The following is a 23,326-nucleotide window of genomic DNA, read 5'->3' on the forward strand; positions in this document are numbered from 1 at the left end:
GAGAGAATAGAAAAAATGTTAAAATGGCCAGTAGGTTACATCACTAAACCCGAAATGTTCTTAATTGTTACCCAACCTGACCACCCCTCCCACTTTTTTAACTCACCACCAGAAATGACAGCTGATTTGTACATATAGTGTTGTAAGATTCGTAAAATTTCCAAAAAACTCGGGAAGCTTCCCTGTAAAACCATTAGCCGATGCCCACCTGTCATTAAAAAAATAAAAAATAAACAGAAAAAAAAAACTATATGTATATATATATATGTATTTATATATATATATATATATATATATATATATATATATATATATATATATATATATATATATATATATATATATATATATATATATATATAGGTGAAACTTCTGTATATAAGTAAAGACAAAAGCAAAAGTAAAGAACCATGGCAATTATAGGTGAAACTTATGTATATAAGTAAAAAGACTACCTAGACAGTTTGACAACAACCATGCGGACATAGACATAACTTGTTAATGAGTACTTGAATAGCAAATATAATAAAGCGATATGTAAATGTGAAAAGACAACCATGTAATAAAAATAAAATATAGCTATCCACAAACAATAATGTGTTGCATAATAAGCAAAGGGAATAAAGCAAATACCTCCAAATTCTTGTTCAAGACCAGTGGGTCACTTACATCGAGTCACTTCCAGGAGCTTAAAAAAGTGCACCATATGAGGGACATTATACTGCAACAATAACAACACATAGCATCAGACTTCAAGTACAACTGCTAACATTAACGAAACTCATCCATCAAGACAAAATAAATGACTAAAAACGCCATCTTACCACTTGTGTTCGTCGAATTTTCAGCTGACAACAGAGTAAATGGACACCCCAGCAAATATCAGCTGTTGGAAAAGTTGAAAAATTAAGTGTTGAAGTTTGAGAAATTTGCTCATCAAAATGACTATCATTTGCCCAAATCACCTTCGATCACCATACCCCCTGCACATGATAAAAACGCGCTATCTGACCCACTATCCACAAACAATATCCATAATCAATTTCAAAACTCCAAATACACAGCATAAAATTCGTCTTTCTAAAAGATACATCGCCATTTATTTTCACGAACAACCACAACAAAGAACACACAAAAGGAAGCAAGCAACATCAAAAACAATAAACAAACACAACGTCAAAATTAAAACCTACAAATTATTGATAATAGCAAAAACGATAGCGGACGGCATAATCCACTTACACAAAATACCCACCACCACCAGTGGACAAACGAAGAACATGAACACTTCTTTTGCGATTATAACGCCCTAATATTTCTCTAATAGCCGTTTGCCTTGAAGATACAGTACCCATACCAACCAAAAAGTCGTCTCCAATAATGTCACTGGACGGGGCATCGTTTATACCATGACCGAACAATATGTGACGCTGTCTACTACTCAGGTCTTTTCAATTACACTTTTGAAGCTGCTTTCTACACAGAACAATTACATCCGACTCTGTTTCCTCCAAACATCTAAAGCTCTTTTGGCACCTGGATTTAAAAGTTCGGTAACATCTAGCAACACACTTCCAAGATTCCACATTTGGTACTCCGCCAACACCTCTCTGATTATTAACACAAAAACAATCACAAACATGTCAGTAGTTGCACACTCAACCTACTACAGTACGAAGTAAGCACGTTATATACTTGTGTACCTGTTTCCAGGGTCTATTTTAAGAGCCCTTTCTAGGTCAATTTTTGCGAAGTCCACGTCAGTGAGATTAACGGAAGCTTGGGCCCTCATACACAGCACCTTGATGTTCGTTCGGTCAATTTTTAGTGCCTGCAATAAATGTAATAATAAGATTCTATAGTAGGCATTTTGCATGAAAAAATTTATATAGTTAGTAACAGGCAAACAGGACTCAGGTCAAAACATGCAACATTTCAAGTGCACCTCATTACAAATTTTCCTAATATGTGAACTGTTTGATCAGTAAGTTAATCATTTTTTTTGACCTGTTTTTTATGATGACAAGTTTACAAGCCATTTACTTCGGGATAGGTTAATTTAGTTTAGATACTATGTCCAACAGATTAAGTGGGTCTAATTTTGAAAACAATGATTATATAAGCTATCAAAATTGACCAACTGTGTGTGTCAGGACCAAATCAACCACATCTATAAGTAAGTGAATTAAAATATAAAATATAAAATATAAAATATTCTTATTCAAACACACCTTGAAGCAAAGCTTCTGAACTTGTTTACAATGAACTACTTTACAATCTTTCAGCTTCAACTTAGAAGCTGCATCATTGAGGTAGCAAGTGACCCTTAAAGCTCTTGTTTGAACCTTTTCCTCCTCACTAAAAGCATTGTCATCTTCAATCAACATGGCAGCCTGAAAAAATTAACTACGTTCAACACATCCACAAACTCTTACTATTAACACATTTTGCATCCACAAATGAAAAACAGAACAGTACAGTACCTTCTCATAACACTCTGCAGCTTCTAGATATTTATCATCCTTAAAGTAAGCATCCCCTTCTTCCTTCATTTTGCCAGCTGCCTCAATCTTCTCAGAAGTGGTCAACCACGAAAGCAGCTGCACATCAAACTGTAGAGTAGCGTTTGGAGGGATAGTTGGAGGCAACTTAATAAACAAACAAAAGTAGTAGTGTTGTAATGGGACCGTGACGACCTCGTAACAGCAGCAGCTGTCGTTGCTGCAGACGGAACAGCAGTAGGCTGTACAACAGCAACAATTACCAAATCAGCGTTCACAACTACACACTCCGATTTATGATAACGTAAGTAAGCAACACACATCAATTCAAAACACTCAGAAATGTTGTTGACCCTGAAGTATCCTTAACTCGAGTAAAAAAATAAGATTATGAACAAAATCAAGTTACTTACATATAGTTTAATTTAATTGATCCATGATCAATGAACTATAAAGGAGATGGATATCAATAACAATAATATGATATTATTCATAACAAAAAACAGTTAGCGTCAACCTTAAAATAACGACTAATACCAATTTCAGTCTATGTTTGAGTGTGATTATTTTATGTTTATGTGTTTGAAAGAGAAATGAACAACAGACGGTTGAATATGTTAGCTTAAATCGATTTCAGTAAAGGCACGAAGAAAAGTATATGAAGACTTACATATTCGCTTCATGAGACGGCGCCAATGCTGTGATCAAACAACCGTCACTCCATGATCGCGTTTGACTGCCTTTTGTCATTTAGATTGAGAACTGAAACCCTAATTGATTCATAAACGATTACCAAAATTATTGTTACAAAACTAAAAAGGAAAAATAATTGTTTTTTGTCAAAATTAGGGTTTTGAATCATGAATATGGGTACCTTGAAACATCGCTTGAAACAACCGATCCTCATCACCTTCAAAAGATGAATATTACACATGATAATATATCTCGTCAATCGATTTTCGACATAATGATCGATTCAACCTGTTAATAATCAGTTTTTTGGCCCATACAAAAGTACTCTTTAAAACCACACCCTTTTTATTTGTTACCCAACTTACCTAACCCACTATATTGTCACCTGCATACATCTAGACTAATAATGTAACAAAAATGTATTTCGAAAAGTTATTTAGGCTAATACTTACCAATGGTACCGAGTTGATGGTACCAATATGGATTGAGGATAGCCAAATTGCAACAATACCTCTTCCTCCATAAATTATAACTGTGGACTTGTTTTCAACTACATCCCACTTCAAAAAAGTGTTGAATAACACACGAATGTCAAAATCACATGATAATATCATAAGGAGGATATGAGATATGAAACAAAAAAGAGTTAACAACTCGTAAACAACTCGTTAGCATCTACTGGAGCTGCTTCATCGGAAGCCTTGATCCGGAACAGAGTTGACGCTATTTGAACGATATTCACAATAAAACATACCTGCTTCTCAATGTCCATGTGATCAAGATGCGACAAGTAGATGAGTATTTCTCTCATTATTATCTGCAAACAATATACTTTAGCCATACAAAGATAACTGCTTTCTCTTTATTTGTCTTACTAATTATAATAACCAATTCACATTATTATTTCTTCACACATTTAATTGAATATAATATAATCAATCAAATAATCTTAATTTCAAATCAATGTAAGATGTGATAAATTCTTAAAATCAATAAGCTTTCAACAAAAAATCATACTCCGTATCATTTTTAAATATCATCACAATAAAGTTTCAAACTTTACACACAAAATTCAAAATTAAAACATGGGATTTAATAATTAAACAATCATCTGAAACCCTAAAATTTATACACTTAAATCTTATGCCAGCCCAGCAGTACCAAATCTTTGTCATTTGCTCCAACCATCTGAAACCCTAAAATTTATAAATTCACAATAAAAGCAAAGAAATTTACCTGGATCAACAATTTAGCAACACCACAAACCTTTGAAATCGTCAGTTACTTCAATCACCTTATGAGCTTCTCCAGATCCACTACCAAATAATCAATCATAACATAATCATCACAATTCAACCGAATTAGATGGAAAATATAACTGATGATAGAGAAAATGCACTTACAGAATCTGCTTGATTGATATGAAGAAACGCGCTTGAATAGTTGATTCCAACTACAGAAATATGAATGTATAAAATAAAATGATTGATTCAAAAGAGCTGATTCGATTCGATTCGTTTTGTTCCAAAAATAAAAGAATCGCGTGAGAGAAAGAGGTAAAGATGGTGGTGCGATGTTTACTATGAGAGAAATATAAATATAAATTTAAGAAGAAATCAGGAAGGAAAGAATTAGTTTCTATCAATACGATAATGCACAAACTTAAACCATATTGTATTTTCAAATTATTAACACCATGAATAACGATAACCCTCGTCTTACCATATGTAATTTTATATAGATATAGAAACTAATCCATCCATGGTATACATTTATACCATCACATATGTCGTGTTAGTCATTAAATGTCTTAATAGATCATACTTCAATTTTAAAGTATACTAGTGAACAATGCCCGTGCGTTGCACGTGAGCGGTAGTTTTGTGATATGTCGATTGGGAATGTTGGTTCATGGTGTGGTGGTTCAAAGTTTACTTTTTGATTAGTAAACTGTGTTTGGGGTGGTAAAAGGAAACAAATATTCCGAAAAGTAAAAAGAATATATTATGTAGGCAGTAGATTTGACGGTGGACCAGTTTAGGTTGCCTGAATGCGTGAGCTGGGTGTCTTAGGAGCAGACAATTTATCTACCAACATGGCTGAAACACAATGGAATTGAAGTCATATAGTGGTAAAAATGTAGCTTACGTTCTAAAGAGCGTCACGGTTTAGCTGGGATGCAAAAAATGTGAAGCTGATAATAATGTCCTTTTTAATGAGGGTATGGCAGGCAACGTTCCTGAAACATAGTGGTAATAAAGTCATAACTTGTTGAAAATGTAGTGAATGTGTTCAATTTTGGAATGACTTAACTGGACTGCAAATTTGCAAGAGTCTTAAATTCCATGTATAAGGTTATACAGGGAAATGACGGCGATGCGAGGAAATGAAAACACCTGTTAAACACTCCCAATTACAATTATAATGGCGTAGTTATTTTTAATAAAATATATGACTCGCACGACTTCCATAGCCACAAATTATTCATCTTACTTATCTCAGAGTAACAAATACATATTACTAAAGAATACAATAATTTTGAAAGACAGAAGCAGTGCATAAGTTAGGAACCTCCAAAATCATGCTGCCATCACCTACAGAGTTAGGTACCAAAATGTGAAGAATAATTAGAGCAGTTATCAGAGAATTTCAGCTAACTGTAAATCTGATTAAAAAATAACAATGGTGTATTCTAAAACAAACCTACTTTGTATAAATATATATATACATATATATCTATGTACACCAACTTCTTATGGGTGTAAATTTATTTATCCCCCATATAGGGTAGCAATGTAAAATCATTTATGTACCATATAGGTTTACTTAGAATAACAATTCCCAATTAGCAGAGCATCGTCTATGTTTATATTTTGGTCTGGATAACTGTTTCAAAAAATTAGAAAGGAAAAGACATACATGGAACACATGTATACGCAGAGATATAGATAAAGGTATGCATCCATAATCTAACAGTGACACGCATATGAAAATCAACCAATACAAATGAATAGAAACAGCCATAAACGTCACACATGTATAGACAGAATAAATATAAACATACACAGAATAATAGATAATGAAAATGGAAATTGTGTACCTTCTCATCAGATGCAATAAAGTTAGTGCTTAGGTATTTCCTGTAAACTGTGTGAGTATCCCACGTCCGGCATATCTTGATCTTCACTTCCGCTTCCTTACCTATCTGCAATTCATGGAGGTAAGCATAAGTTCTTTGGGTAACCTATTCATTGGATGTTTCAGTTGATAGTGCCATTGGAAGATAACAATGTATAAGCGAAGAATGTATAAGCTAACAATGATAATGCATAATACTAATGTATAACCCCTCAATTTATACCCAGCTATGAACGGTAAGTAATGCAGCTATTTTTTGGAATCATAATTTAATTAAGAATATGAATGGACCTTCTAATCAAATTCCCCAATTGTATGTCAGGGAGTTACGAAATTTAATTTAATTGAATGGAATCAACCTACTTAATGAACGGAGTTAATGCCAAATCAGAGCAGTTTTCTGAGGAATGTGAATGGACCCTCACCGAAGAAGGACAACCTCTTACCTGAGATTACATGGAGGCCGGAGAGGCAGTCGGCGGGAGAGGCAGCTGACGACATGAGATTACATGGAGGCCGAAGGATAGGCAGTCCACGGTGGAGGCAGCAGACAACGACGACATGTAAAAAAAAGGCGACTCTATTGCCCATCGAAGGTGAATTTGTCGGTTATACAGGGTTCTTAGATTTGGGAGGTTTAAGGAGGTGGTGGGTTTAAAAAATTTATTTAGTATGGTGACAAATGTATACCTTATTTTATTAAATGTAGAGCTCAAGTGGGTTCAAGGTTTTTTTTTCTTTTCATAATCAATCAATAAATAATAATAATAATAATAATAATAATAATAATAATAATAATAATAATAATAATAATAATAATGGTAGAGTTATGTATCTATAATCTATAATAAATAATAATAATAATAATATAATAATAATATTGGTAGAGTTATGTATGTATATAGGCTAAAAAGTGGGTTTAATTCATAATATTAAATAGTGGGTTTAAATCATAATGAGTTACTACACATGTAGTAGAAGAATGAATTAAATATCCTAATTTATGACCTTAGGAGTCAAAATTTAAGTATATATAGATTTGAATTAACAACAAACAGCATGTTTACAACCTTTATATTAATAAGTTAATTAAAATCAAAGCCATGCTTTGTCCAAATTTAAATAACGACCAGGTTGTTTTCACATCAAAACCCAACCGACATAATCGTGGCAATATCATTGATGCATATAATCCATACATACACGACCGTATACACAAAAATTGTATATGTATAAATATACTCATACAAGTATATATTTGGATACAAAGTCAAGTATTGTGACTTTTCTAAGACTACATGGTGTCTGTCTCCTTGTACCAAGGTCAATTTCATTGTCCCTTTTGACACCGAAATTGACTAAAGTTGAGGTGTCTACAATGTCCATTTCAGTGTTCATTTTTTATTTTCTATTTTTTAATTGAGTTTTAATATTTTATTTAAATTAATTTAATATAATAAAAACAAAATACTAAATTAAAATTTATAAAATAAACTACATTACATTAATCAAAATTCATAAAATAAACTAGATTACATTTATTCAAAACATTCATAAAATAAACTAGATAACATAATAATTCGTCTCATAAAATTCATAAGTCATCTTCATCTTCAAAAAATAATTCATCAAGTAAGTTTAGTGTATAGTTTGTGAATGAGTCGTGGGAAGAACTCGAAGAAGACGACATTTTGTGATTAATGGTGTTGTATTAAAATGATAATTTATATATTGTATAGAGAAAGTGATAAAAAAAAGATATAGTTATGTAAGTAAAATGAGGAAAATAAGTGTGGTATTTATAAGGAAAAAAAAACTATCCGTTAAACGGCTAGTTTTTGAAAATCAAACTCGAAAAACGGCTAATTCACCACCGTTGTCTTCCGATGTTGAAAACCGACGCCGAGATCGACGGTGGTCCGGTGTCGACCGACCATCGATTCCACCGTTGATTTCGGTCGACTCCAAAAATGGACGGCAGACACCGGATGCTCTAAAGATATGTCTATTCCTACTAACCGCTATAATTCCATCATAAAATCATTTGGTCAACCATTGCAACTATTCCGTATACAATCATTTGGTACACCCATTGCAACCATTCTAATTTGTCAAAAGTTGACAACTAATAATCATTGACCAATAGTACATGAGGAGTAACATTCCTTCCAGAATTATTACAATCTTGATACGACATTCATAATTAGCACCATAACTACTCACATGCAATAATTTAAGAAACTATTTTAATCGACTATTCCTTTAACATGTAATAACCATCGCATGCAAGAACCACAATTAAATAGCATTTATCACCATGAGTACATCCAGATTCCTTTGTTGACATATTACAAGAAATCCATACCATTAACATGAGTAAAAAAAATGCGTACCCTTTTTGCAGAATTATTTGATTGTTAATGAAACTGACCAATATCCTTAGTCCCTCCGAAATCTCCTCCACGAATTCACCGGTCACCAAAATTTTCTTAAATACTCTATTAATTTGTAGAATATTATGTGTTTTAGTGGGTTAAGAATCTGTCACCGGATTGATACTAAAATCGTGTAATCACTTTCTTAATAGAGTATTTCGACCCACTTGAACACGGTTTACACGAAATCACTATTAGGATAAGACTAGTATGAACAATTTTTCTTGACCAAAAGAATATTTAATTTATTCCTTGCAATTGTAAATTGTAAAATTTGAAAGTTTGAATGTTGAAGGTGTGCTTAGAATAATCAAATTCTGTAGCAAAATCTCTAACGTACCCTTCATATGGAAATGACTCCATATATTAATTATAATGAGTCAAAAGGTGCAATGTAGTGTTGCAACCTTTCAAAATGGGTCATATTGATATGACACAACCCTTGGTAATTAACCCCTTGAAATGGTGTTAAAATGGGCTTGAAAACATGTTAAAACCGTGCCTTAACTTCTAGAAATGAAGTACAACTTTTGGTGCACCGAAGCAACTTTTCAGTCAAAAGTTGCTACTCTTTTAGTGCAGTCCGTATGTGGCACGGCGTGCCACTTCACTTCTGCCATTTTCAGTGCCACTTTCTGGCACGGCGTGCCACCCTGTTTTTGGTCGGGTTCGCACAGTGTAAGACTTTCAAACATTACCAAGCTCATTTCCGATTTCCGCAATATATCTCACCCTTTATGAACGTGTACTCCACACTTGACCGAATCCGTTTGGAGTATCGATAAATCACAAACACTTTCAACCTAGTAAATCCAATTCACCAAAATGTGTATTGTCTGATTTCACTAAAATCACCAACACGTCTTTCAGTCACGTAGATTATGTGATGTTTGTATAAGATTTTATCAATTTTTATCTTGTAAAGAGAAATTAGACGATTGATGGAGGTGCACGGATAACGGTACTAGTTTCTTTATAAAATATGCATTTTTATAATGTTAAAAATTCTAAAACGACGTCATAGTATTTCAATTGCAAAATTTCATAAAATTCTACTCACATGATATATGAGGTTGGTCAAAAGTCATCATGAATTTTTCCCATTTACGCAATTTATGATATCAGCAAAATAACCTGGACAAAAACAAAGTTGGCAACAATATCTAGACCCTACTAATATCACAAGTTTCTCACTTTAAATATACAAATAAATAATCAAAAACATTCCATCAGAAACAATCCATCTTCAATATGAGGGCCTTATTTGTGTTTGCACTTCAATTTTGTCTATTGATCTTTGTGCAATGTGCTAGATATCGCCCTGATCCTCTTTTGAAACTTTTAGAGATTAATAAGGCATATGTAAGTCAAGATTTAATAGTCGAGGATTTTGTTGCTCCTATCGGCTCACAACATGGGTTGAAGGAGGCCGACAAGATTATAAGGTTACCAGGACAATCGACCATGTCAAAATTTAATCAGTATTCAGGGTATGTGACAGTTGATTCACATCGTGGTAGAGCTCTATTTTACTATTTTGCCGAGTCCACAAACAAGGCTTCTAAGAAGCCTATAGTCTTGTGGCTTAACGGAGGTACTAAATATTCAAATTGATCATTATCAAAGTCGTTCAAAAAAATACATTTTATTTATTATTCGTAAACTAATTAATATTTTTACAACAGGACCCGGATGTTCTTCAATCGGAGGTGGAATGATGATGGAACATGGACCATTTCGAGTCGATAAGGATTGTAAAACTTTAGTCGATAACAAATATTCATGGAATAAAGGTAAAAATCAATTCGTATTAGTTTTCTATGTTTATTTAGAGTATTTTAACCTAAAACTAAAACAAATATAAATAAAACATTAACATAAAAGTTGTACTTCACCTAGTGACGGCTCAAAATCGGAGCAAAGTGGTCAACAACTGAGAGTTCAATTTTTTATAGGGCTCAATTTTTATAATACATAATGTATTTAACTATGCAAAATAAATAAAAAAAATTAATACCATGAGCTACACATTTTGTTAGGCTCACAGAAAAATATATATATAATTTGCTTCTCATTAGTCAGCTATTACAGTATGTAATTCTAATAATGTATTTTTTTATGTTTATTAATATGAAGTTAGTTTGTTCTTTTTTTAAGTTATATTGTTTGTTAGGAGCTAAGAAACTTCTTTTTATTTTTATTTTTTATTTTACCTTATTTTAAGTATTTAAATTTTCGAACCGATTCTCCTTTAATCGTCATATATTTACATTAGCTAATAATGTATTTGTATCAGTAACTAATTAATGTTGGAATCATTTTCATCATTTCTTACCATTTAATACAAATCACATTTACTTGAAAGTTGGGTATTTTTTATTTCTTTAATTTTAACTTTTTTAGACTTTTCACATATTTTTCATCTCATCTATAATGATCATGTCGTAAATAAAAATTATTCAAGTTTAAAAAAAAAATTAAAATAAAGAGAAAATTTTAAGCCCCCAAATGATGTCATTAAAATAATTAATTGAAGTTAATAAAAATAATTCAATGTTAATTGTATAATATATAAAGTATTATGTACACCCTTATGATAAAACACCCTCATGACTAAATGTACAATATTTGAAGCACTATGTACAACCTTAGGGTAAAACACTCCATGACCATATGTACAATATTTGAAGCATTATGTACAACATTATAATAAAACACCTCCATTATCATATGTACCATCTTTGAAACAAATTATACAATCTTTTACAAAACACTCCATGAACACATGTACAAACTTTAAAGCATATTATTATTAAAAAATTTCAAGAGACATTTGTTATTACTAATAATTATTATTAAAAATATAAATATTTATTTCTTAAGCAAACTATATTATTATTATTATTATTATTTATTATTATTAATCAAATATGAGTTCTCTTTACAGGATTAACTACGTTGCGTATGTATGCGAAATACATGTCTTAATAAAAGGTTGTAATGTAGACTTTTATAGCAAGAAAAATAGTAATTGTGATGAAAATTGAAAAAGGGTGGTGGAAGATTAAATTAATTCATTTATTTTGACCAAGTTAAGTAAATCAATATGTTTGTAGTTTATCTTTGAATTATTTAATAAAGTCGTGATTTTACGGGCCTTTTAATAGTAACTTATTTTGCATCTAAAAACTCATTATATTATAGATACACATTTATGTAATATTCACATATTGATTTAATAACATTTGTTAACTATAGCATATCATTCAATAATTTTCTTTCAACAAATCTGTAATTTTACTAGTCCTTCAACTAGTTGTATATTATTCATTTTGTTCATCAAAAAGAACATGCAATTTTTTCACATTTATTGTTCGGTGAAATTTTTAAGATCAATATAAATTTCTCTGTTATTTTTTTATTTCCAAAAAAAATAAAAAAATATGCAAGCTAATTTTTTTACAAGAGTGAATTAATTAATTGATTTTCTCATGAAGAGCAAATGATAGCTTTTTAATGTAGTTTATTTATTTTACATTAAATAACTGGCTCAATTAATTTTTACAAAAAATGAACATTTATAATCTAATTGTAAATATGGTTGTATAAGTCGATAGTTGGGAAATAGCCGGCTGGGACAATTCAGCTTAGACAGGACTAGTCGGCAATCAACCAACTTTAACATTAATCGATTGTGATCAATTTTTCTAAGATCAATTTTAAATAGAGATGACAATAGATCGGATATGAATCTTGTGATATTAGATTCACATTAATATCTATTTAATTTTTGTTCATTCATATTCGTATCCATACTCGTTTAGTTTTATATCATTGATCCATATCCGTATCTAATGAATTAAGAGTGTTAATGGATGTCCATTGAATATTTAATAACATTTTTAATATTACGTCGATTTTGAAAATTAAATTAAAGATCACAACAGATGTAAATGCATAATATGTATTTTTTTTATTTATTACACATGATTTGATTGTAATGTCATCATTTTAACTTCAATTGAACAAACTACATTATAATATAAATAAACATATGTTTAAACTAATATATATTATACTATGCCTGTTAACCAATACTGAATCACTACTCACAAAAGTATAATAGTAATTTCACTCATGATCATACTATTATATGGAGTACTATTTACCATGAGTGAGTTATTATTAATAAGGGTAGAATAGTAATTTCACTCATGTAATTAGTGAAGAATATTATTTTAATGTTTGGTAACATGATGTATACCTTTATATCATTTATTTATTTATATATACTAAAGGGGGATGATTCTCACACACTGTTTTTTGATCCTCACACACCAATTTACTTGAACTCCTCCCTAATAATAGGGTAAAAGGGTGTGTGAGGATCAAAAAACAGTGTGTGAGAATCATCCCCCTATACTAAATATATCATGTTTTGTGAACGCTAGTTGGGTCAACCCGACCCGGTTGACTTGAATTGACTTGATCCGATTAATCCGACTCGACTGTTTTTTTAATATTTTCTGTATAACTCTTTTTTCTTCCTTTATCTATTTTACGTTCGATTAACCGATCGAAATCACCTCTTTTGATTAACTGATCAAAACCATCCCGCTGCGAAGTGCGAGATTTTTTTTCTCGTTTGTAACATTTAATATTATTAGTAACAATTTTAATAATTGTAGCTTTTATAATCCTTATTTTTGTTAATAACTTTAAAAATTTTATAGGTTATATGTGTATGTATATCGACATGTAAAGAGAGGTATATGCATATATTTTAGATCTATAATGCATGTATACATGTATTTCGGTTGATAATGAATATATTCATGAATGATAAGTTGACATTCATATTTGATCCACAAAATATTTAGATCATCCTCCATACTCATATTCATTATTCGTCCATTAGATCATCTATCCATTATAAATGGATCTAATCGGATGCATATCCTTGGATGGAACATCCATTGCCATCGCTAATTTTAACCTAATAAATTCAGTTATGATCAAATAAATCTGACTTTTAATCGATTTTGACCTGTTGACCGGGTTAACCGCGTAGAACGATTGTTGACCAGCGACTTGGATCAACTCAAGCCTAGTCCGATCAGACTAATCCCAAAATCCGGGTAGTCAGGAAATGATCGGCTTAGTCGGCCAAATTTACAACACTGCTCATGTTATTACAAACTTTTGTTAATAAAAGGTTAATTATAGGTTAACTGTCAAGTATCAATTCACACGACCTAATAATTATGTGACTAAAATAATGCAGTGGCTAACATGCTATTTTTGGAATCCCCTGCTGGAGTCGGGTTTTCATACTCCAACACATCCTCCGATTATGCAACTCCCGGTGATACAAAAACCGCAAAAGATTCGTACACATTTCTTATCAACTGGTTCGAAAGGTTCCCCGAATACAAAACTAGAGATTTTTACATTACAGGCGAAAGTTACGCAGGCCATTACGCACCCCAACTTGCTGAATTGATCCTTAAGAAGAATAAGAAGGCTGATCAAACCATTATTAACTTAAGAGGAATCGCGGTAACATTGACTAGATATCATCATAGTACTATAAGTCATTTGTATTTTCTATAATTAGAAGTTTTTTGATTTTGATTTTGATTTTTTATATAGATTGGAAACGCGTATATCGACACAGAGACTCAAAGAAAGGGATGCCATGATTTTCTTTGGTCGCGTTCGATTGTTTCTGATGAAATCCATGATGGGATCATCACACACTGCGATTTTACATGGGATGCAAACATATCTGATACTTGTAAAACATTAATTGAAAAAGAGAATCATTTAGTTGGAAATATTGATCCTTATGAAATTTATGCTCCCTTGTGTGTAAATGGAACAGCTACAGAGGTAACCTTTTAATCCCTTTTTTATATTATTTTAATTTATTTTTTTGCTACACAATAATGATCAAGTTTAATTTCTGGTTACATCAATCTATTCTTTAGCAGATATCAGGGTTTGATCCATGCTCGTTAGAGCATATCGAAACTTACCTAAATATCCCTGAAGTCCAAAAAGCGCTTCATGCAAATGTCACAGGCACCCTTCCTGGACGCTGGCAAGATTGCAAGTAAGAATAGAATGTTTTTTTGAATGTCGATTTAGAATTAGTTTGTGATCGAAGACCGTTGTTTTTTTTAATAGTGACCCTATCTTTGAGCATTGGAGTGATGAACCACACACTATGTTGCCAGCCATCCAACGACTCATGGGTACCGGCATTCGTTTTTGGATTTACAGGTAAACCATTAATTGTTTAGTTAGTATTTTTTAAATTTTACCAATGTTTCTTATTGGCTAGAACTTCATCAAGTCTCGATATTGTGAAAATACTGATCTTGAAATTGAACTAGCATAACTGTAAGGTTATGCTTGCAAATTGGGCGTCAAAACTGGTTTGGGTTAAATAGGGTCAGACTTTTTAATGGGTCGAATTGAGTTGGGCCGAGACCCATTTTTTTCCTTACAGATGAAAGAAATTGCATATTCCAAGTTACAAAATGGTTTGGTAAAAGTCCAAGCTATGTATATTTGCTAAGTTTAGTTCCATGAAAAAGCACTCCTATATATACACGATAGAAACATACTCCGTCTTGGCTGCGTACATCATAGTAAGGGGTCAGAGTCGGATTACTCGCCCTCCCGTATAACCCGAATAGGGAAAAACTTTTTACCTTTATACTCCATCTGTTTTGCATGAAATGTACTCCTACAAAATTTTTCCAATTTATAATACTTCAGTGAAATGTCCTTTTTACCATTCATGTAATAAGTTATTGTAATTAATTAACTTTCAAAACAATGAAAAAAAGAGATGAAATCAGTAATAAAAGTTTTTCCGACTTACATATATAGAAAGGGTAGAATTAGAACTTTAGAGACTTTTTAGTATTATTTTGAGTAAATGACATTTTTTAGACAGATATAAATAGTAATGTGGACTTTTTTTTTTTGGATGGAGGGAGTGATTTTTTTATTTCCCATTTTTCTGAACTGTAGTGGAGATACAGATAGTAGGGTGCCGATAACAACAACGATATATGCAATAAAGAAACTCAATACAACAGTCAAGACACCATGGCAACCCTGGTACTTGAAAGGCGAGGTAAGAAACACTTAAAAAAAAATTCAATTTTATCAAAATATGACTGACTGATGTCGTGTTTAGGTACTTAATTAATAGTTTGCGTTTCATTGTATTGTTTATGTTTATGATGATGATCAGGTTGGTGGGTACATGGTTGGATATGAAAACTTGACATTAGTAACGGTCAGAGGAGCAGGACACTTTGTACCAAGCTATCAACCTTCTCGTGCGCTTGCACTTTTCGAATCTTTCTTGAACGGAAAACCTCTACCTTCTAAGTAGTTCTGCTTCATTTATTCCTAGTATAGTATCCAAATGGTGTAGTTTGTTGATCTGTTATTGAACCTCCTTGGCTTATTATTCAAAGAAAACTACACCTTAATTACATCATGTTTACGTCACCCTGGCTTAAAACCTCATTATTGGCCATAAGAGAAATAATAATTCTATATTCAGAACTACTAAACTTGATTAACGAAAATTTAATGCCTAAATTTTAAGATAAAAGAATACAATCAATATAGGTAAAAAGTGATTGAAGGCATGAGCATAAGGCATAATCACAAAGGAGAATGAGTACATTCATTAGTAAAGTTGTAAAGCTATTTCAAAAAGCACTAAAAAGTCTTGCTTGTTAGCATAATAGCATGTCTAATGGATCTTGCTTCATTGATTCTTCTAAACCACCAATTGAATCCAATGATACAACTCAAAATGTAACAGGTAAAAGGTTTTATAATCTTTGTTTAAAAATTCATAAAACTGAATTTGGCAAAAACTTTCATTAATTTTTACCGTATCATATTAGGCAAAACATAAACAGTGCAACAAAAAGGTCTACTTTTGCAAAATCTGGATTATTGGTTGTAAAAATGCCTCATAAATAATATAGCATACCAGCCGTCATGTCACTTTTATGGCCATATTCAATAAATAAAAGTAAGTCTTATATACCAAAAATTTTCATATATAATAATTCTAAGTTCAATAATACTAAAAAAAACGTCATAAGTATTAGCATCAATCAAAATATCAGTCGCCAAAAACAGAATATCAAATCAAATGGACCTATGTATGTATTGTTGGACTATATTTTTTGGGTGCATTTGGATATCGAGTCATATGCGATTGCACACTTTGCACACATCTCTTTCTTTCGATTCTTTTACTGAAAGAAAAAAAAAAGGAAGGGTGAAGCGGGGACTGAGAGCTTTCAAGAACTAGTGAAAGAAATGAAATATCTACTGAGCTACACCAGAGTAAAAAGTTTCACCATTCTCAAGTAATCATAACATAAAAACGTCACAATTCTCGAGTAATCATAACAGAGAAAAATTTATGTGTATAGTAAACACATAAATATAACTTATTTTTTCTACACAACAAATATATCATCCTTATTACTCTATACATCTAAATGGCATAGGCCAAATGAATAGTTGCACCCATAATTTTCACAAAATCACCTCGCACTTTTTATATTTTTACAATTCAACCCCGCCCTTTATAATACTTAACTTTATAGCTTTTACAAACTTACCACAAACTTTTTACATTTTATAATTTAACCATTGAACTTCTCATTTATTATAAATCGATCACATAATTTTTACTCACTAATAACTATTTATTATTATTATTATTATTATTATTATTATTATTATTAAATCAACCACATAATTTTTCACTTTATTATCATTTAACTTTTTTTCTTATTATAAATTAACTACGTAACTTATTATTTATATATATATATATATATATATATATATATATATATATATATATATATATATATATATATATATATATATATATATATATATATATATATATATATATATCCTCGCACTTTTTATATTTTCACAATTCAACCCCGCCCTTTATAATACTTAACTTTATAGCTTTTACAAACTTACCACAAAGTTTTTACATTTTATAATTTAACCATTAAACTTCTCATTTATTATAAATCGATCACATAATTTTTACTCACTAATAAATATTCATTATTATTATTATTATTATTATTATTATTATTATTATTATTATTATTATTATTATTATTATTATTATTATTATTATTATTATTATTATTATTATTAAATCAACCACATAATTTTTCACTTTATTATCATTTAACTTTTTTTCTTATTATAAATTAACTACGTAACTTATTATTTATATATATCTAAAAGACAAAGGTTTTATGAATAGCTCTTCCCCATGCTTTAATCGTTTGAACGTCATGCAAAAAGGTTGTACCCACAATGACAACACACTAAACATTGACAACCATTATAAACTTTAGTGCGTCAAATGTAAATTCCTAGGGAAAAAAATGTAAACTCCATAGGGGTCTAAAGTTAAACTTCAAGAGTCAATCGTAACTTCTTTATTTTTCATAAAACTCTCCAACAAATCCACCTAAATTTTTTAACCGCCTAGAAATTTTCGTACGACTCGGGATAGGTTTAACCGACATAACCGTTAAACACGAAATAATTTTACCAAACAAACACAATAAATTATATCAGAAATGGAGTCCCGACGCGAAGCCGAGGGCTCCTCCACTAGTTATATCTATATATCTAAAAGACATAGTGAAAATGAGTAGTACCTTTTATAACTTTCACAAACCTATTCCAAACTTTTTATTTTTTTATAATTCAGACACACTCTTTATAATAGTTAAGTTTATAGTTTTTATAAACTTACCATAAACTTTTCTCATTTTATGATTTAACCACTAAACTTCTCATTCATTATGAATCGATCACATAATTTTTCCTATCTAATAACTATTTTTTATTATTATTATTATTATTATTATTATTATTATTATTATTATTATTATTATTATTATTATTATTGTTATTGTTATTATTATTATTACTACTCTATATATCTAAAAGACATAGGGGAAATGAATAGTGAACTTCATAAGGTTCACAAACTTACAACAATTTAAAAAAAAAAAAAAAAAACAATCACACCCTTTATAATAGTTAACTTTATAGCTTTTATAAACTTACCACAAACTTTTGACATTTTATAATTTAACCATAAAACCTCTCATACATTATAAATTGACCACATAATTATACCTATATACTAAAATATAAAACCTTATAAATAGTGAACTTTATGTTTTCTATAATTTTACAACAAACTTTCAATCTTCCGTAATTCAACCACAACCATTATTATAGTTTAACTTTACGTTTATTAGAAATCAAACACATAATATTCCATTTACTAATAATCAACCACATAACTTTTCACTTATTATAAAGCGTTAATGTTGCTACTATTAATATAACTAGTTAAAGACCCGCGAACTCGCGGGTTTCTTTAATGGATTTCTCTTATAGTGAAGTATCAACAATTTTGTATATGATATGCCGAGTTTGACGCTATGATGAACAAGATGGTCGGGGAGGATGTTGAAGGAAATTCAGTTAATTCAAACGATCCTTCTCCTATCAAGCCAGTTAAGATCAAGAAACTTGGGAAGACGAGGCCAGTTCAGAGAGCCGAAAAGAAAAAGTTTTCCGTTTTCATCAAGGATGTTTGAGCCAATGTTCTTCTTGCGGACCTTTCGGTTTTTTTTTTTTCATTATGGCTTTTAATGTTTTCGTGGTCACCCTCTTGGTTTGTTTTGTCTCTTGTATTTTGGTCGATTTTAGTTGTGAGCTCTAAGTAGGTTTTGTTTAGTCGAGCTCGTAAGTTTTTATTGTACGTTTGTACGTTTTAGAGTTATTCATTTATTTGATGAATCTCTCTTATTGTTATATAAGTTTCTTGTTTTTCGCCAAAAAAAATAAAAATAAATAAAAATAAAATAATAATAATAATAATTTGTATATGATGTTTGATTATTGTACATTAAATGAATATATGAATAGTGATATGTTGAACTTTAAAGAACATGAAATAATAATCAAATCAAAATTTAACATTGTAGGAAAACAAAAATTTAATTTATAATAAAATATCTGCTAAAGAAAATAATAGAAACGTTATACAGTTATAGCTTTTCATAATGGTTCAAACGACTTCAATTTTTTTATTTTGGTAATTGTGAATTGTGACTAATGTCGTCGATGTTTGTCTTATCATCAGTATATCTTGGTATTTTTCAAAGTAAAAATACATAATTCAACGGTCAGTAAAAAAGGTGAAATTAAATAATCTAACAAGGAGTATTGAACAATTTGATTATAATGTATTGAAAATGTATTAATGGTTTGTTAGATGATCTCAAAAATTGCTTGATAACATTTAATTTTCCAATATTTTCTGACATGTGATTCATAGCAGAATAGTCTCTTCTATCAACAAAGGATTTGCCTAAAAAAGAATAAGTTAGATTAGTGTTCATTTTTTCTTCTAAAGCAATTAATGGCAACGTTTTCATCTTCCCGGATTGATGTTCACTCATTATTGAGCAGAAATTGAACGTACATGTTAGCTTGGACAGCTTTCACGTTTCTTGCAACATCAGCCTGAACTGAATGGTCGATCACAAGTTCTACGGGCACCTGGGATACACTAATTTTCTTAAATATGAATATGCTATAACGAACTCAAAGTGAAAGCCAACACGAAAATGTTTGCACTTCTATAGCTTAGCGGCCTTAATCTGCTATAATCTTCATGACCATAAAAATAAATTATTTCAGTCAGAAATTAAGAAAGTAAACACAAACACTTATAAAGCACCATGAATAACTTCAAAATTTGAGTTACAAAATACCAGTAGTATTTAGGTTGTCTCAAAATCTTATTCCTTCCATCAACAACTGACATCTCTGAATAATACCATTAGGGATGGCAATGGGCAGGAAAATCCCGCAACCTGCGGGTATCCGTACCCGTGATGGGCGGGTAAATTCAAAAATGTTTACCCACGAGTACGGGTCGGGTAGAAAATTTCACCCTTGACGAGTTGCGGGCAGGTCATGGATATATAATACTGGCGACGCGTAAAATTCGACCCGTGAATCCGTCATACCCTTTTGTAAAACCCGCGAGTATACTCGTTAACGCACATACATATATTTAATTTAGTTACACCTCGTAGGTTGTTTAAGGTTGGGAGATTACTACAGAGGACTATGATGCAATAATTTGGAGTAAAGGTTGATATATAGAAAAGTAATATGTAGTACAATATCATAATCAGTCCATGTAGGAGAGGCAAGATGCTCTATATAAGCTAATAGATGTTAAAGTTTATCAAATGTTGGTAGTTGGTGGGTGGAATTAGAGCAACACATCACGCCTACAAGAACGTAACATTCCATCTTTTTGGATTGACAATGAACAAAGAATAGGACCTAAAAACATAATAGCTTACAAGTTGAATGTAAAGAGTCTCCTAGTAATTCTTCAATTCACTGCAACTTAAATGTAATTTAACCAGCCGTGTATTTTGTTTCATTTGTCGTAAGGCACAGATCGTCCTAAGAACCCTATAAACCAATCTTTCCAATTTAAATTCATTAAATACGTTTATAGTTTCAATGTGAATCCATTATTAGCGGTATTCGTTGGTAGAGAATAGTTAATATATACTTCTTAACCCCGCGGCTAACTGGTACAGACAAAAACATTTTTAACAGGTAGACGGGCCCCGATGAGTAGAAAAGTTTTATGACAGGCGGGTCGTAGGTATAATGGATCCGTGCCCATTACCCGCGGGTGCCATCCCTAAATACTGTTGGAATAGCCTAATGTGAGTGAATAAAGCCTAAAGATACAAAGTTCAATTCAAGAAACCCCATTATAAGAAAAACCCGACATGTTATCATCAAGAAAGGGAAGTTTATGTTAACGAGTATGGATTCTACTTAACTCGTTAATTTAGAAGTCCAAATGATCAGTTTTTGAAGTTTCATATGAATTATTACAGAACAGAATGCCATTAAAATAAATGCATTAAAACAATTAAGTTGCAACACATACCTAAATACTTGCCACCTGTATGGCTGGCTGACCATAGTTGCAGATTATACTATCAAATGGCAAAACTATGATTTTCGTCAAAACAATAGTTAGAAATGACATGTTAATATGTTAGTATGAAACTATAAATCACCAATACACATATTTCCTAAGTATACCTCAGCTGTATAAAGGTGCCCAAAATCACCCTTGCCCAACTTTCTTTATGTGTTACAAATAGAAGAATTCTCCCTTGCACCTACATCAGATTAGTGTATATTACATACATGATATCATAAGAAAGAAAATAAGTCTCATGATGTATAAAAGTAAATTAATCAGTTGTTATGATAATGCTAATGCAAGAGTAGCCACATGGTGTTCCTGTCCTGTAATGGCGTGTTACCATTTTGGATAAACCCTTGAATCTATCATCCTATTCATCTCACTTGCTGCCGGTTGTGTGTTTTGCACCCTACATATTTTACCTGTTAAACATAATTAAACAATGTATATTAACCAAACTGTCACTTTTATCGTCCTATTCTGTCATATTGTCGTATCTGCAAAACCACCACTTTTATCGTGTTCATAAAGTAAACAAAGCAATGTTAGAGTGCTATGAATGGGTAAAATAACCTTGAAAGTAGATGGGCCAAACAGGTTTTATGGATAAAGATGACTTGATAATTCAATCATATTAACAGGTTTTCATTCGTGTTGCACTCTGTTGTCCGGCGCCGGTGAAAGAAAATGAAAGATGTTGATTGATCACTGGGGAGTTTTAATAGTTCTGAATCTTAAGAACGTGACCCCATTGAATGCATACATGAGAACCCAAAGATCATACGACAAAAGCTTTTCTAAAGTCACACCAATTGCAACAGAGTAAGCCAAATTAAAACAAAATATCATTATATGTCATATAATATCCAAAGCATCTCTGAATATAACATATATATCCAAAAAGAATACCAACTAAATAAAAGTAAAGTATATTAATATTTAGTAATTTACAATAACAATGGAGATATTGGAAATAATGGAGAGGATACATCTGAAAATCATATAACCAAGCTTATGTAAATATGTAGGTCATAATTCTCCACTTACACTTTTAGTTGTAGTCAATTTAGAATCAAAAACCTGAGATCCTTGGGATTTGTAAAAAGCAACTTCATCATGAGGAACAAAACCAGCCCTAATTCGAATTGGGTTTGCATAGAGTACCATCGGGTCTTCGGGTCGGGTCAAGGCTTCTTTCCCCTTTATTATGGTTTTGCTAATCTCAGTTACCTGGCTGAGTTTGGTTCCCCTTACCAGCGTTATTCAAGAAGATGTCACAATCAGTCAGCATATATAATCACATAAAGTGTACATGGAATTAGATAAAGAAGTTACCTAAAGTCACTGGGACAAAGTTGAGCCAATTTTAAGTCATATTGACTGTACAAAATTAGAGAAACAATATCTTGAGG

At 31.2% G+C, this 23,326-nt stretch overlaps 1 long non-coding RNA gene and 1 pseudogene across 1 annotated transcript; one reads left to right on the forward strand and one right to left on the reverse strand.

The window, feature by feature from the left end:
• Positions 1-3,948: 3,948 nt before the first annotated feature.
• Positions 3,949-4,737, reverse strand: LOC139840137 (uncharacterized). Its single transcript, XR_011757246.1, has 3 exons — positions 4,598-4,737; positions 4,431-4,510; positions 3,949-4,011 (listed from the first exon to the last, which is right to left on the reverse strand). It is a non-coding gene; the product is annotated as an uncharacterized lncRNA (long non-coding RNA).
• Positions 4,738-10,216: 5,479 nt separating this feature from the next.
• Positions 10,217-16,181, forward strand: LOC139845394 (serine carboxypeptidase 1-like; annotated as a pseudogene).
• Positions 16,182-23,326: the final 7,145 nt, after the last annotated feature.

Source organism: Rutidosis leptorrhynchoides, chromosome 4 (assembly GCF_046630445.1).
Source record: "Rutidosis leptorrhynchoides isolate AG116_Rl617_1_P2 chromosome 4, CSIRO_AGI_Rlap_v1, whole genome shotgun sequence".
Lineage (NCBI taxonomy): Eukaryota > Viridiplantae > Streptophyta > Magnoliopsida > Asterales > Asteraceae > Rutidosis > Rutidosis leptorrhynchoides.